The 16,433-nt window shown below is 50.9% G+C and overlaps 1 protein-coding gene across 1 annotated transcript in view; it reads right to left on the bottom strand.

Annotated features, from left to right (window-relative positions):
- Positions 1-15,303, bottom strand: part of SLC6A17 (solute carrier family 6 member 17) — a 50,999-nt gene extending 35,696 nt beyond the window's left edge. The window contains exon 1 of the mRNA XM_003892355.3: positions 14,936-15,303. The gene's annotated coding sequence lies outside the window, so the exon portion shown is untranslated. The remainder of the gene's footprint in view (positions 1-14,935) is intronic.
- Between the last annotated feature and the right edge of the window lie 1,130 nt (positions 15,304-16,433).

Below are 16,433 nucleotides of genomic sequence, written 5' to 3'. Positions count from 1 at the left end.
ACATTTGAAGGCACCCCCTCATTAAGGGAAGGTTGGAGGATTTAAAATTAAACATACACACCCCAGCCTGCGGTTGCCCTGCATCTTTCTAGGGATGTAACTTACCCAGCTCTGTAATTACTTTATTAAGGGAAAGAGCTGTCTCTGGAAGCTGGGCTCCCTGTTTGTTCTCCTTGTAGGTGCGTGCCACCTGAATGGCACAGGCAAGGTTGCTGTGCAGTACAAAGGCCAGGCCTGTCCTTCCTGCCAGCCTCAACCCAGACCTCCTGGCTGACCACAGCCAAGTCCTGATTGTCAAGGAGACCTGCCAGCCAGGCCCTGTTACACATGTAATGAAGCTGGGAGGTTTATGGGGTTGGCTAGCCCTCCCTCAGCCAGGTATTGGACCACATTAGCAGGTGACACCTGCTACCCTCCTCTTCCAAGGGGACAGTGAGTCTTTAGTGACTGCCCCCTCACACCTCAAGAATAGACAGGGTTCGGCTTTGGAGTATCGATGACAGGGCCAGCCTGGTTAGAGGACCACAGAATTCCCTATAACAAGCTCTCTGCTGGGACTCACTTCACAGCGGGTAAGTTGAACACTCCATTGTGTCCTGAAGGGTGCCCCATGGGTGGCACTTGCGCATCTGTAGAACTTTCAGCCCTCAGCCTCCCCCTACAGGGCTGCCGTGTTGCTTGTGCTACACAAGTGAAGTGCGGCCCTAGGAGTTACGCAATGGAGAGGCCTGTGTCCTTGCCTGGGCTGCCAGCATGGGCTCCTCTCCTCACTCAGCAGGTCCCCCGTCTGCAGGGCATGCAAACAGAGAAATGGCTGCTTGTCAAGGCATCTCCCCCTCCCCTACAGCTTACATCCAGAGCTGTTACTAAAGATGAGATCTGGGAAGAGGGTGGGGGTCCCTCTGGAGCCTACAATCACTAGGGTTCCTTGGCTCAGAGCCTGTCTTCGGCCGCTCTGCCTGCAGCAGAGTTTGAGCAGAGCAATCTGCAGTGCATTAGGTATGATTTACTGATCATCAAGCCACAACTAGAGAAAACCAAGGGGGTTTCCTGCAAGTCTGCAGAATTTATCTTGCTGCTGACCAACTGGAGCACATGTTTCTCCATAAATAGCCTAGTGAATGGCAGCTTCGGTCACCAAGATGAGAAAGGGCTGGGAGGAAAAAGAAAAGCATCATTTTAAACAAGGAGGACTCAAGGACATTCTGGTAAACCAGAGAAGGATACCTACAGCAGCATCCGGCAACCACAGAGCATCAGCTAACACGAGCTTCCTCCTTTTTCCCAAGATGTCACTGATGCCATGCGCATCCCACACTGAGGGATGGGGGCCCAAGGACTCCTGTGCCATTAGGTCTGCAGGATGCAAAGGGCTTGTACAAACCTCCAGGCTGAGGCACTGGGCTGGGCTGCAGTCATGACTGGAACCCTCTGTGTCCAGTGAATATGCCCAGGTGACAGCAGGGTCAGACTCAGAAATTAAAGCTTAAGGGACCTAGCAATTGTCCAGCTCAATGTTCCCATTTTATCTCTGAGGAAACTGAGGCCCAGAGAGAGGAACTGAATTGCCCGAAGCTACTCAGGTTCTCCTAACACCCTGTCTGGGACAGAGTCAGACTCAGTAGGGGTGGGGGACACAGGGAGAAGATCACTGGGTGTGGGAGTGTGAGGCATGGGCTGTGAAGCCGGACAGACCTGGAGTTGAGACTTCATTCACTCACTCACTCACCTGACATACATTTCCTGAGTGCCTCCTATATGCCAGCCTCTGTTCTAGGTGAGGGATACAGCAGCAAACAAAACAGGCAAACTGTCTCCTCTTGTGGAGTTTGCATTTCACGTGGAAGGGCCAAATACTAAAGAAATCAATGTGTAATATAATGGCCAGGGGTGATAAACGCTGTAAAGAAAATCACACCGGAGGGGTGCAGCAAGCTGGCAGGCAGCTCTTTTATGCTGGGTGCGGGGATTGGGGGGGCAGTCAGGAAGGGCATCTCCGAGGAGGTGACATTTGAGCAGAGGCGTAAGTAACAGGAAAGAGCACTGGCAGAGCGAACAGCAGACACAAAGCTCCCAAAAAGGAAGCAGCCCTGGGAATTCCAGGAACAGCAAGGTGGCCAGAGCTGCGGGGCAGAATGAGAGGCAGAGACGGGCAGAAATGCGCTGGGGAGGGAGAAGCGTGGCCGTGCTGTGTGTGAGGACTGGGGCTGGCGCTCTGAGGGAGGTGGGCAGCCCTGAGGCCTTGGCCACACACTAGCTGTGTTCTCTTGGACACGGCACTTTATTTATGTGAGCATCCGTTTCCTCATGGGTGAAAAGGTTGCATTTAATGACGCCTCTCATCTCCCAGGGAGGGCTGCTGTGAGGGTCCAAGGAGCGGCCACACACAGAGTGCCTGGCACAGAGCTTGGCACACAGAAAGGACCCAAATGGTAGCAGCCACTGCCTGGAAGTCTTGCATTGTTTACCTTTACACATTTAAAAAATATGTAAGTCCCCATATTGATATTTGATCCTGTCAATCCCATTTCTTCTCAAGAAAGGCCAAAGAGAGCTGACCGTGGGAGCGGAGGCGGGTGGAGAGAAGCATCCTGCACCACCTCAGTGATGCCCACTTTCTTCTCCAGAACTGGTGTCCACCTAGGGCAGCCCCTAGAAAGTCCTACCACACACCATACCCCAGTGTCAAAGAAAGCCAGACAAAGGTCCCACGGCTCCCAGCTTGGATCCGAAAGACCAGCAATATTGTTATTAATAAAAACAAGGCCTGCAGTAAAAGTTAAGCATTATTGTTATTAAAATGTACCTCATATTTGGAATAGCTTGAGACCACTTAAAACCATTTTTTATTTTTTACAACCTGGGTTGGTGATCCTGCTCGGGAGTAAGATGGCCTGGGTTCCAACCCTGGCTCACTGCGTGCCAGCCACCTGGCCTGGGCAACTTTTCTAGCCTCCCTGAGCTGCAGTTTCCTCATATGTCAAGGGAGGGTGCCAGTGGTGCCTACCTCACCGTACTGTGAGGAGGATACGTTGTACTGGTCTTAGAACCCTACAGCACCCAAGAGGCGCTCACAAATGGTACCGTTTCTTCAGCTCTCATTCAATTCATACCCCAGTGGAGCCTGTGACTTAGAACAACCCTCCCTGCCCCACCCCCAGTTCCCTGAAGCCATGTGCCGGTGAAAGGTCAGCTTTTACAGCAGGCAGGGCCTGGAAATCCAAAGTGTACCCAGCCAATGACCCCAAAGCCTTGTCTGTGAGAAGCATCAGGATCAGAGAAGGACCCTGAGAGGGGCGATTCCTCACTTTCCATATCCATGCATCTCATGGAACCAGCCACGATCCAGACATCAGCAGGCCAGCTAGGTACTGGGCTTGACCAACCTACTGTGCAAACTGGTACCATTGCCCTAACTTCCCCAGACCTCAGTTTTCCTGTGTGTAAAATGGGTTGGCACAGATGGCCTCCAAGACCCCTTTCAGCTCTAGCATATATCCACTGAGAGTCCCTCCCGCTTGTGGGTGTGAGCAAGGAGCCACCTGCCCCAGGCACGTGTAACAGTGGATGCGAAAGGTAAGTTCTATCTGCCCTGCCACCCTCCATCAGCTGAGAGCCCACTGGAGCACGGTAGAGATGTGGTGACAGACAGCCCAGCTGTATTCTAATTATCCCCCCGTAGTAGCTGGGGTGGGTTGTGAAGTGACTTTCATGAGCAACACGTCGGATGATGAAGCTGCAAGGTACTCTCTGAAAGGAGTGCCTCCGTCCCTGAAAGCACAGCGCAGAGGGGCGCGAGTGCCGAGCAAGCCCTCGGTGCCAGCTTGTCACTTAGCAACAGAGGTGGCTTGCAGCTCAGAATAGCTCCTGCGAGAGAAACAGGTCGGAGCAAGTGAACTGCGAATCTTCTTGAAAGGAGAAAAAATAGTGTGACTGGGAGGCAGACAGGTAAAAATATCTCCTGCCAGAGGGGTGAGGTCTCCATGAAAATTTTTCAAGCACAGCATCCGGCAATTAGCTCAAGGTGGTGGGGAATGGCTGCTCTCACCCTGGCACCAGGACAAAGCCTGGAGCTGACAGCAGCCACGGAGGAGAAGGGAAGCGGGGCCCTTCTGTAATGATGGAGGCAGCTCCCTGAGCACCCACCTCCTGGGCTTGGGGTGTTTCTTGCTAGGGAGGTTCAGGTAACTCAAAGGACAAAGAGAATCATTTACTTTCCGAGTTAGACTCCCCAGGGGAGGTGAGTGGGGGAGCCACCATTTTGGGGAAGCAGGCAGTCACCTAACTACAACCACCACAGACACCACAGGCCCACCCTGCCCAGCCCCTGCCCGTGCTCTTCACCCTGCTACCCTTGGGTCTTGTGGCTCTGGAAAGAGTGGCTGTGGCCAAGCACATCCTTAAAAAGCACCTCTTCAGGGTGTTCCAACAGGCACCCTGAAGAACCCCCAAGAAGAGGAGAGCAGTGGAAGTGGTCCCTGCTCAGGACCTCAAAGCCAACATCTAACTCAGGTAGAATCGGCAGTGAGTAGGAGCCACGTCAGAGAAAGCTTGGCAGCTTCCTGGTTTCTTCATGACAGGCAGTTGTGGCCCAAACTGTTCTCCTAATTACTTCAGAGCCTCTGAGCTTTTACTGAGCCCAAAACAGGCCGGACTGTTATCAGAGACACAAATTATTTTTAATTGTTTTATTAAAACCTCTGACAGTCACCTGGGGCAAACTGCTCCTGACAGAGCCTGGCCTTGACTTGGAGGCTTCTGCCCCTGGATGTTCTGGCCCAGGACACAGGCAGGGACCCCACACCCTTCTTGACTTCTCTTTCCTCCACCCCCACCCAGGTCACAAGTCCTGTCAGTGTGCTCAGCTCTGTCCTCTTCCCACCCCCTGCTCTAGTTCAAGCCTGCTCTCTGGCTAGATGCCTGCAGCAGGCTCCCAGCTCACTTTCCCCACCAGCATCCTACACATTGCCTTCGGTGGCATCTTCTGGAAATGCCACGCCGCCCCACTCCCACTGCCTACTGAAGGGAGCCCAAGGCCCTTTCCAAGGCATTTGGGCCCGCTCTATCTCCTGGGCCTCAGCTTCCACTTCCTCCCAGCCCACTCACCACTCACTCTAGACTAACCACTTCCCATCCCCTGACAGCTGAAGCCTTCTAGGTCCCCTCGCCTCTATGACAGCTCCTGCGAGTCTGTGAGTGAGCATTAACGCTCTGCCCTTCTCAGCACACTCCTCGTAACACTCTGTTACACTATTTTACTATTTGGCTGTCTGGTACAACCAGTTGTCGTTATGCCTGATCCCTTTTCTAAACAGCAAGCTCCTCGAGGCAGGATCGAAGGAGCATTCAGCTTGGTGCCCACCCTTCACTGCTCCTACCCACCCAGTGCCTCACACACACAGATTATCTGTGGGCACAACATGGTATTTACAGGTGTTCCAGCGTCCCTGCCTTCCAATCCTCTGAGAACAACCTGCTTCTCATGTAGAAATCTTACTACTGCCTCACCTTTGAAACAAAGAGGTAGGGTAAAACACTAACAGCAGTGACTAGAGAGACATTTGAACCTACCAGAAGTCTGCATGTCCCAGCCAGGGGGACTCTAATCTAGTGCATCCCTGTAGCACACATGGGGAGAGCCCCAAGACTTGGAAGCCATCTGTAAAATAAGGAGCTGTGCTTGCCTGCTTACCTACCAGCTGCATCTGGTTACCACATGGATGGAAGGAGAAAGAGAAACAAAAGCTCATTGAATAGTCAAATGAACAGAGTGGTGATTTTTTTTACTCCATTTCACAGATTTGTTGGGTTTGTGTTTTCCATCTCATACCTCAATTGACACCATCTTTGCTTCTGCAAGGCCAAATTCTGGTATCTTATTATAATATGAGCATGATAAATATGACATTATTGAATTGAATGAGTGCATAAATGAATTGATCCATTTTTGAACTCCCCAAAGTTTCTGGAGTCTGATGTGTTTTTCCAGCTCCCAGTTTTTTCCATTTCCTGATGCGATATTCTGATGCCAAGACCATATCATGCCCCAAGGATGCCCCAAGTGACAGTTTGAAAGCCAGGATACACTAAGAAACCTGGCCATCCCTTTGTGACTTTTTGCCACTTTCAAAAGAGCCAGTATTTGTGCTGTACCTTCCCTACTTTGTAGACAGAATCCATCCTCACCTCAGGGAAATCATCTTTGGGTGGGCACAGCATGGCTTGGGACTTGTGGGACCATTCCAAACAAGAAATCTAGCTGAGGAGCCAGTGGCACCTTATGCAGCCCTTTCTTACCTTCCTGTTGCATTTGCCGAGTCTGTTCTCTTCAGTCGATATCTTGTTTTCTTAGTCAAGAAGGAAGGGAAGCAGGAAAGGGGGCAGATGGTCCAGAGGGGGAGGAACTGGCACTGAAAAATGTGGGTGTGGCCAGTGCAAACAGATCTTGTGGTTCCATTTTACCATCTCACGTGGGAGAACGCATGCTCTGTGTGCATGTAAACAAGGGCAGCCCCAGGACCCACCCCCCGGCAATCCATGCATTCTCTCTTTACTGGAATTCAGGTGCTGAGGGATCCACTGGGGGAACTTCTGAAGGCAGCGTGGGATAACAATGATAACACAGCACATAGGCCATAATTCTTGAGTCCCATCTCTGTGGCAACCACCATGCTGAGCACCAAACAGATATTAGCTCCTTTAATCCTGCCAGTAATTATAACAGGTAGATACCACTGTTATTCCCATTTTACAAATGAAGACATAGAAGCTCAGAGGGATAATTACCTATATTTCATTGAATCTAGGATCCTGTGATGCTAGCACTTTCTTGAACTTACCAGAAAGGATCCATTGAAGGTTTCTACCCAACTAGGGTGAGCTGTCATAGACCCACAGCCACGTTGAAACAGCTATTGATTGCATGTCATGTCCTGATTTTAAGATGTGGTAATGTGCAAAAATACACATTTTGGAATTGATGAAATAAGGCAAGTCATCCAAAGCCCCTGGATCTGCACTGACAGACTGACCCTGGAGCCTGACTCTCAACCTCAATGCTATCATGGGTTTCAGAGCCAGGAAAACCTAAAGTCCTGCTCTGCCATTTATGAGATGTTAGTCTTTGGGAAAATACATAACCCCTCTTGGCTTTACCTTCTGGACCCGAAGAGATAGGAATGAAGGATGCTACACCTTGTGGGCTTGTCATGAGTATAAAATGAGGTAACACAAGAGCTGTGCTCAACTCAGGCCAGGCCCTCTGGGCATGCCATCAACCAGTGCCAGCTACCACCTTCACGTGAGAACATGTGGGAAATGGGCTTAGCCAGGAATCAAGGCATACTCACCCACATTCCACAATGCCCTGGAGCTGGGTGGGACATGCACGTGTGAGCCCAAGGACACAGTGGGCTGACAGGGGATGCTGAGGCTCAGTTCTCCGACTTCTACTCCCCTTTTGGCCTGGAAGGAGAATAGAGCCCAGCGACTCCTATAAACTAGAGGTACTGCTAAAATATGAGATTTTAAAATATTCCTCTTGCTGTTTTTTAAATCTCTTTCCTTCCTTCTTTTCCTTTACTTCTTTCAACAAATATTTGCTGAACATTACGTGTTAGGCCCTGTTCTAGTGCAACAGAGAACAGAGCAAATAATGTCCCTGCCCCATGGGATTTATATTCTGGTGCAGAGGGACAAATAGAAATCAGACAAATATATAATTTATACATACAAACATACACTATATCTGATAGTATATATAAGTATATCAAATAAGCATATACAGTATAGAGTATGAGGGGGTGGAGCACAGCAGGGATGCTGCAACAGAGATAGGGCGAAGGAAGCATGCTCCGATAAGGTGACATAAAGACTTGAACAGAGTGAGAGAGTGGGCCATGTGGATGTCCTGGGAAAGCATTCAGAGCAGAGGGAACAGAAAGTGCAAATGCCCTGAGGCAGGACCTGAATGCCTGGTGAGTACAAGGAACAGACAGACGGCCATGTGCCTAGAGCACCCTGAAAAACAGAAGAGTGGGAGGTGCTGGGCTAGGAAGACAGTGAGTGTTCAGAGCAGGCAGGACTCATGAAGCATGGAAAGGAGTTAGGGTTTTCTTTCAAGGTTAATAGGAAGCTATTGGAGGTTTTCAAGCAGGGGAGTAACGTGACTTGACTATTTTTATTTTTATTTATTTTTTTTTTTTGAGATGGAGCCTTGCTCTGTTGCCCAGGCTAAAGTGCAGTGGCACAATCTCGGCTCACTGCAACCTCCGCCTCCCAGGTTCAAGCAATTCTCCTGCCTCAGCCTCCTGAATAGCTGGGATTACAGACGCAGGCCACCACACCTGTCTAATTTTTGTATTTTTAATAGAGACGGGGTTTCATCATGTTGGCAATGATGGTCTGGATCTCCTGACCTCGTGATTTACCCGCCTCGGCCTCCCAAAGTGCTGTGATTACAGGTATGAACCAACACGCCTCGCCTGACCTGACTATTTTTATAGGGATCAATGGCTGCTGGTAGGACAAGTGAAGAAACAGGGAGGGTAGGTAAGCAATATTGGTGATGTGGATCAGGCTGTAGATGAGACTTGAGTTTTGAAGAGAAAGGGAAACTGAGGACCTGAGGTGCTGAGGGGCACACCAGGTCTCAGACAGATAAAGGACCCATGAGAGTATACCAGTTTGGAAAAAGAAAAATTTTAAAGACCAGATATGCATATAAAAGTCCAGGAACAACTAATGAAAGCCTCATTCCCTTCTTTCCTCATTCATGGGGGGACCACCATGGGGACAGATGACTCCTCACGGCATCTGCCAAAAATCATCTGACCTGGATTGTCTTAAAACCACTATTTTCTGTTGTCTCAGAAAGAGACAGAGGGAACCAAGGGTGTCCAATTACCTGAGTTACCAAACGGACTGCTGAAGAGCTCTTGAAGGAATAGTGATCAGAAACCCTTAATTACAGTCCCAACATGATGTCTCTTTCCTGAAAATAAGAAGGGTTTATGTCTCTTTCCTCACCAGCCTTCAGTGAAGCTCTGTAGAGTGTTGGGCAGAAAAGCATCCTACTGGGACAAGCCACAGGTGACCCACTGTGCTTACATATGTTATCTATCCTCACAACAACTTGAGATAAAATACAATTCTTATCTTCAAGACAAAGAAGCCTCTATCATGTACAAGATTACCCAGCCATACAATGGAAGAGCAGGGATTCAGACTGTCATCTACCAAACTGTAGCTATTTTCTTTCTGACATACTGGTACGTTCCGATCTTTTGCATGTCATGACACAGAAAATAACATTAGCATGGCACACTGGGGTACATAGAGGGGACGCCACCATGGTAGGCCATCCCAGGCTACTCCAAGGAATGAGGGCATCATTATTTCTGAGCCACATGTTACCCATCTGTAGCACTGGTTGGGAAGTTCTGCAGTGCTCCATGCAGCCTTGCAAAATGATACGTTCAGGAAGTCAACCGTGGACTGAACCCATCTACTACCATTTCTCCTAGAGATCAGGATCTTCCTCACTTGACTGAGTTCTCTTCCAAAACTCACAATATAAAGCAATTTGGGGAACTGGTCAAGGAGATTCCTTCCAGCTGTTCTTTGGAGTCCCAAATTACTAGCAGGCAGATGGCCCCTGTAGTGTGGCAGGACCATGGACAGCGCCCACCCGGTCATTCTGAGAGCCAGCCCCAGGTTGCACACGCAGTACAGAACATCTGCTCTTCTTCCTTTAGATCTGGGCAAAGTAAGGGAGACCCATGTCCTCAATGAATACTCACTTGGCAGTACATTCTTTAACCACCCTATGGAGTGACTATTCATTCCTCTTGCAAGGTAGTTTTAGCAAACATTGCTTCTGCCCCATTTAGAGCTGGTGTGGGATTCAAAGCCTCAGGAACCCAAGAATCTTGTAATTAAAGAAAAATGTAACTGGCAGAATTTTGGGGTGTGGACCAGTGAATTCCATTTGTAAGCAAAATAGAAGGTGGTAAATTAGTGGTACACAGAATTCAGCAGAAATTCTAATTAAACCAGTAATTAGAAACAATGGCGTACAGTGACAGGCAACTTGTTATCTTCAAATAAACTGCTAGGTAGGCTCGGGAAGGCAGAGTGGCAGCTCAGTGGGACAACTGCAGCTAATGAGCTGTGAGCTGGTGTACTCACTCCCCTGACTCTATATGTGCCTCACTCCCACTCCACAAGAGGACACAGAATGGACAGGGCTTTGTGCCTCAACTCCCTAGTTGGGGACTCAGGCAGCCTAGGACTCACCTGACCCAGAATTATTCTCTAACAAAACACACCTGGTTCTGTATGAATTACTGTATGAGACTAAGTGTATACAGTAATTCATATTGCATCTGAGCTTATGTTCTCACATGTTAATTTTCTGTACATATTGAATGTTTAACTATATATTAAAAAAAAAAAAAACAACTGGATTTGCCCATAAATGAGCAATGTTTTAAGAATCACTCATGGGAGGAGGAGGAAGAGAATGAGAATTATCAACGGACTTATCTCCACAAAATGGCTGCCTATGAAGCAAAGGTTTCTGGGAAGTCCTCTTCGTCCACTGCCAGTGAGGAACATTAATACTTACATTCAGTTATCCACCTTCAGGAACTTCTCCACTGAGATCTCAGGTGGTTTGGAGATGATGGGCAGGCTAGGACAGCATGGACCTGTTCTGGGGATGGCGATTTTTCAGAGAAAGAGAAGAGACAGAGAAGCTGGAGGAATCAGGTGCCATGTTTCCCAGAATGGCCACGGACACGCGTGGCAGAGTTTTGGAGTGAGGAGAAAGTGGGCTTTCCATGGGACAAGACCAGGAAGAAGCAAGTGGCGTCTCCCCAAGCAGCCCTGCCAGCAGCTGCTGTAAATAACCTTGAAGTGTTCACAGTTTTTCTCTGGGGTCTGGGGCCTCACCAGAAACGGCTACAAATCCCTGGCATACACTCTCCAGCAGAGACACCTGACCTGCCAAGCTCCCATCAGCAAGTGGCCGTCCTTGATTCTGCATATGCAGAAATTCTCAGGGCAACATCCACCCGGCTCTGACTCCTCTCACTGGTCTACACACGAACCCCTAGCTTGGACAAAAGTTAAGGGAATGAGGTCAAGGGCAGCAGAGGTCAGGAAGAGAAGGACAGGGAAAGGACAAGAAAGCACCAAGATGGAGCCTGGGATCTTTTTCTGGATTTCAACCCACCTGGAGCCAAATACCATATTCCCCAAACCTTGGACATTTGGTTATGTTAGTTTTCCACCAATTTCCAATTAGTACAGGCCCATTTCCCCTTTTCCCGGGGCATTAACTTAAAAAAAAAAACTGGACCCACAGCTCTAGACAATCTTGTTTGGGTAAATGCCTAGATTGTCAGCATTTATTAAGAACGTATTGTGAAAAAGTATCACATAGAGGTTAGGAACATGAAGTTTGGACTGATAGAGTTCCAATTCTCTGGTCGCCACTCATTACCTGTGTGACCTTGAACAAATCATTTAACCTCTCTGAACCTTAAATTTTACAATCTTAAATTTAAATTTTACTGGAGATAGCAATATCTGTCTCCTGGGATTGTAGTGAAGATTAAATGAGATGGTCTGGGAATAAAGTACTTAGCGCAGCACAGAAGCCTCAATAAGCAACTGGATATTATCAATTTGTGCCAAGCACAGTGTGAGCTACTGGAATCCAGAATTGTACTCGCCCCTCCTAAAAGCATGCAAAGTAGGCATTTCCTCACAGATCACTGCCCCACTTGAGTTTGGGATAGTGCTCTAGCAATCAGTTCTACCTATGGCACTGTGCTTCTGACCTCTGGCAGCCAGCAACATCAGTCAGGGAAGGGAAACACAGGGGCTGAGGTGACAGGTTTTTTCCCCCATCCTGGTGCTCCAGATGTTTGGCTGTGAGGACTTCTTGTAGCTCAGCCTGGGAGCGAGTGATAACTCAGAGCTAGTTCTAGCAAAAAAGCTTAAATCCATCTTCCCTTCAAACTATTCTGCTGCTTATCTTAGCAGCTTTAAAGGGATTAATGATGAATTGTCCTGCTGCAGCAAACCTGGACAGAAAAGGAGTATAAAGGAAGGGAGGGTATACAGGCAGAAGGAACCTGCTTCTCTGGAATCTTCTCATCTCTGTTTCTGTCATCCTTGGAATTTGCTCCTGGATCCAATGGGGAGGGCATTGGCTCCAGAATGAATGGTGAATGCAATGCACGTGCACGCGAGTGCACGCGTGCACACGCGCGCGCACACACACACACATTGCCAGTAGCAGACTGGAGTCCCCTGACCCAGCATGGCTTCTTTCTTGCTGCAGTGGGGATCCCCTTATTTCCTTCACTCTTAAGGCACACACATCTTAGCTCAGCACCAAATCTGGACATTTTACAGACAGAGAAAACTAGGGGCTCAGGGTCCTTCAGGAAAACAGGAGTCACATACCTCACTTTCCTCTCCAGGAGAGGCCAGCCTCAGCTCTCCTGAACAGTTCTCTTGTAACTTTCAATTCTTTATGGATATAATGGGTGGGGAGGAGGATGGCAAGACCTGAACAAAGAGAAATGACCCCTGAAGTCCACCCAGCAGGTGCAGCAGCTTGGGACCAGGCCACAGTCAGAAACAACCCCAAGGAGTCAAGGTCTGTGCTGGAGTCACCCGAGAGCTGTTGCAGGTGGCCAAGAGCAGCCAGCAGACCCAGAAAAGCTGAACCCCACCCCTACCCCAACACTAATCCTGCTCTTAATCAGGCTTCCCAATTTAGGGTCTCATGGGGAGACTTGAGGGTTGGAAACAGGTCTATGTGAAGCTGAGTTATGGGTCTTTCTTAATCACGTGGGAAGCACGGAACCTTCATGTTTCCCCACATCCCCTTTCATGATGGAGCAGGGGCAATGAGAGAAAGAACTGCCTCTGGTTAAGGCCCGTAAGGGAAGGGATGGGGAAGTAACATCTAATGAGCACCTGCTGTGTCTAGCACCTGGCTCAAAATAAGCCGGCAGAAATAATATCACAGGCATCCCTTTTTTACAACTGAGGAAACTGAGACTCCCGAGGTGAGGTGACTTGCCCAAGGTCACCCCACTGGCACATGGCAGAACACTGGGCCCAGTTTTGACCACAATCACAGAGCCTTTCCTCACCCTTCCCTTCACCTCTCCCCATCTCCCTGCCCAGACCAGCCTGGCCCTGCTCACCTTCCCATGGAGTCAGAGCTCCAGGACCCTTGCTCAGCAGCCAGAGCTGTGCTTAGCTCCCTCAGAGGACTTGCCCACCTCTGCCCAAAACACTTGGGCTCAGGTCATTCCTGCTCACGAGTCCTGCTAAAGAACTCCATTCAACTAACAAACAGCTGACACACGACTCTGTGTGTGACTCAGGCCAAACAAACTCACTCCAATCAGAGCGGGTGGGCATGATTTGCCTCCTGCACTGAGTCACCCTCCAGGCTGAGCTGCAGGGATTCGCTGAAACTCAACCACCTACTTAGCCACAGATGTTCCATTAGAGAAAAATCCAGCAGTGGAGCTAAAGCCTCTGATGGTCCCCGTAGATGGGCCATGGCCAAGGACAATCAGGTGTGACCTCAAAGCTCTTCCCGCCCAGGTGATGGGTCTGCCTCACAGAGCCATGGGATAACGTAAGCACAGAACGAGACACAAGAACTCCCCACTGTAAACCTCAACACACTCTGACCTTGTTCTCCAGACATAAGTGAGCGTGTCCAGCAAGGCCTTAACAGGCGCTAACTAAACTTTTGGTTGAATTTTTTTGGAGCCATTACAGGATTGTCTTTGTTCCTGAAGTTCCTGCTAACAAGGACAATGCCCGGAAAAGAATCTTCTTTCTCATTACCACTTCCCTGTCTCCCCAACCCACCCCCACCTGCCTCAAGTTTACAGCTGAATTGCCCCAAAGGTAGCTCTGGTTAGAAATCTCCTAATCCAAAACGCCTGTTAAAGTATTTCTGAAAAGAAAAAAAAAAAAAGGAGAGAGGAATGGGATCAAAAAATATTTTCTAAAGCCAACTTGACAGGGCCTAGGTCCTGTAAGGTGAATGGCCTTGGGATTTCTGAACTTGATTTCTGACAGGGCTGTCTGGGCTTTAAAAGGAAACATTACGCTTCTTTCCAAGGCGGCCGCGCCCCTGGGGGAGCGGCCCTCCCTGTAGTACTGCGAGCATTCAGCATCGCTTCAGAACACGGCACACACAGGCACAAATGCAGCAGAGGCCTCTCGCCCGGCCAGGACGGCGCCCCCTCCAGATGGGCACCCCACGCACGTCCCCTGTCTCAGCCATTCCGTTCCCCAGATGCGCTTCCCACGAGGGAGGAAGGGCTCTCTGCTAGCTCCGAATCCAGCGAGGACCAGCCCCAGGACTGAGAATTAAATATTCATCTCGGACGTGAGAGTTCTGCTTCGCTTGCCAATGTTACTGTCAAGGTCACAGGCCTGAGGCCGAGCGGCTGGGGCTGGTGGTCTCCAGCTGCGAAGGAGGCTCCCAACGGAATTGCGCCCAGGGCGCGCAGTTTCAAGCCGTGGCTGGGCTGGGCAGGCCCCCTCCCGGTTCTCCGCGGGCGGTTGCCTCCGCAGGTCAGCCCAATTTCCTCCAGAGTTCTTGGGCCCTTCTGAGCACCAGAAGCTGAAGCCTGGTGTCCAACCCCTGCGTGCGCCGCTGGGCACCCCGATGCGCGAAGGAGAGCGGGCCCCGGGGCTCCGTCGCCAGGCAACCGCGGCTGGAGCGGCGAGAGGAGCCCGGGACCAGCGCAGGGTCGGGCGGATACCCGGGCAGCGCCGCCTCGCACCTTGGTTCTCAGCCCTCCCTGACTGGGGCGGGGCCAGAACAGGGAAAGTTGCAGTGGCCGGCCCGGTAAAGCCAGGCGGGGCGCGGCCAGCGACTCACCTGTCACGCGTGGGTAGTCGCGCAGACTCGGCCCGTGCACTCCGACCGAGCAGCTGCGGTCCCCGACGGGTCGCGGACGCACAGCTCCTCCCGCGGGCCACAGGCCCCCGGCTGGGGCTGGGGCGACACGGAGCTGCGCGGCGGCGCACGCGACTCCGCTCGCTCCTCACTCCCTGCCTCACCGCCAGTCCCAACCCGGCACCCGCCTGCCGCGCGTTCGGGGCTCAGGGGAGCGGCGCGGGGACCCAGGTCCCACGGCAGAGAGCACGCGGCGCTGCGAAAACTGGGGCCGAGTGCCGCCCTCCCTGCGCCCTGCCCGCGCCGGCTCTGCGGAGCGGAACGGAGCTGGGCGGAGCGCTGCGCGCACTGTTCCCTCGCTTTCCGAAAGGCCACCCTGGCGGCGGGGCGCCGTGACGCAGGCTTGACTCACGCGCGGGCCCGCGTCAATGCGAGGCTCTCGGGCAGCTACCGAGGCTCTGATGGCCGACGTAGGCGGAGAGGGTGGGCGGGGGGGCGGGAGAGGGAGTTGCCAGGGGGCTTAGCTTCTTGAGGTCACTCGTCAGGAGATGCAGACCCTGGAGCCCTCGCCAGGGCTTCTGCCCTGGGAGGGGAATGGGGTCCCAATGGTTAAAGCCCTCCTGGACCCTGGGCCTCACTTTGTTCTTTTCAGACTCACCTCTTTCGGCCTTCCTTCATGAACTCAATCTCAATTCATGTGGTCATTTCCCCTGCCCTGGACATTTCCACCTCCCTGCTTCTGTTCCCTTTCCTTGAGATGTCCTTCCACTCCTCTGTCCATCCATCCTACTATTCCGAAAGGCTGTTCCCTGTGCAGGTCAACTCTTCAGGACATCACTCATCTGTTGAGCACCTACTGTGTGCCAGGGGCTGCACAGGCTGAAAGGATCACAGAGGTGAGGGAATAGAACCTCCTAGAGAGGCAGTGTGGGTTGACCCAGGTCTTCACAATACAAAGCAAAAGGATTGGAGAATCTACAAGATGAGTAAAGTGGGGAGACAGTGACAGGGAAATTCTGACTGGTTTCTGAGTAGGCCTCTTGGAAGATCCTGGCCTAACGGATGGACAGTCAGAAGGGGAGAAGCATGACCCCTGTGGAGTGGACAGTATGACAAGGGCATAGATGCAAGAGAGTAGAAACATATGCGTGGGGTGGGGTAGTGGTTGCCTAAACTGGAGCAGGGGTGGGGATGATGAGAGGTGAGGTTAGAGAGGGAAACAGGAGCCATCCTGCCAGGGCCTTGGGTGGCTGTTATGGGAGTCTGGATGAATTCTCTCTCCTCTAGGGAACACTAAGGGGACCTTTGGCATCCAAGGCAGGTGTTTGGGAGGAATGGGAGATGGAGGTTGTCTCAGCTGTCTTAGTGAAAGGTGGTAAGGGCCATTGTCAAGAACTCTGAAGGGTCTAGGATTTTACACTTACAATCTAAGTTAGCCTGCCAGTTTCATGGATGCCAGCAGAAGACAGGAAACTCTGGA

The sequence above is a fragment of the Papio anubis genome, chromosome 1 (assembly GCF_008728515.1).
Source record: "Papio anubis isolate 15944 chromosome 1, Panubis1.0, whole genome shotgun sequence".
NCBI classification, from domain to species: Eukaryota; Metazoa; Chordata; class Mammalia; order Primates; family Cercopithecidae; genus Papio; species Papio anubis.
The sequence above is the reverse complement of the archived record's forward strand: the minus strand, read 5'-3'. Positions and strand labels throughout refer to the sequence as shown.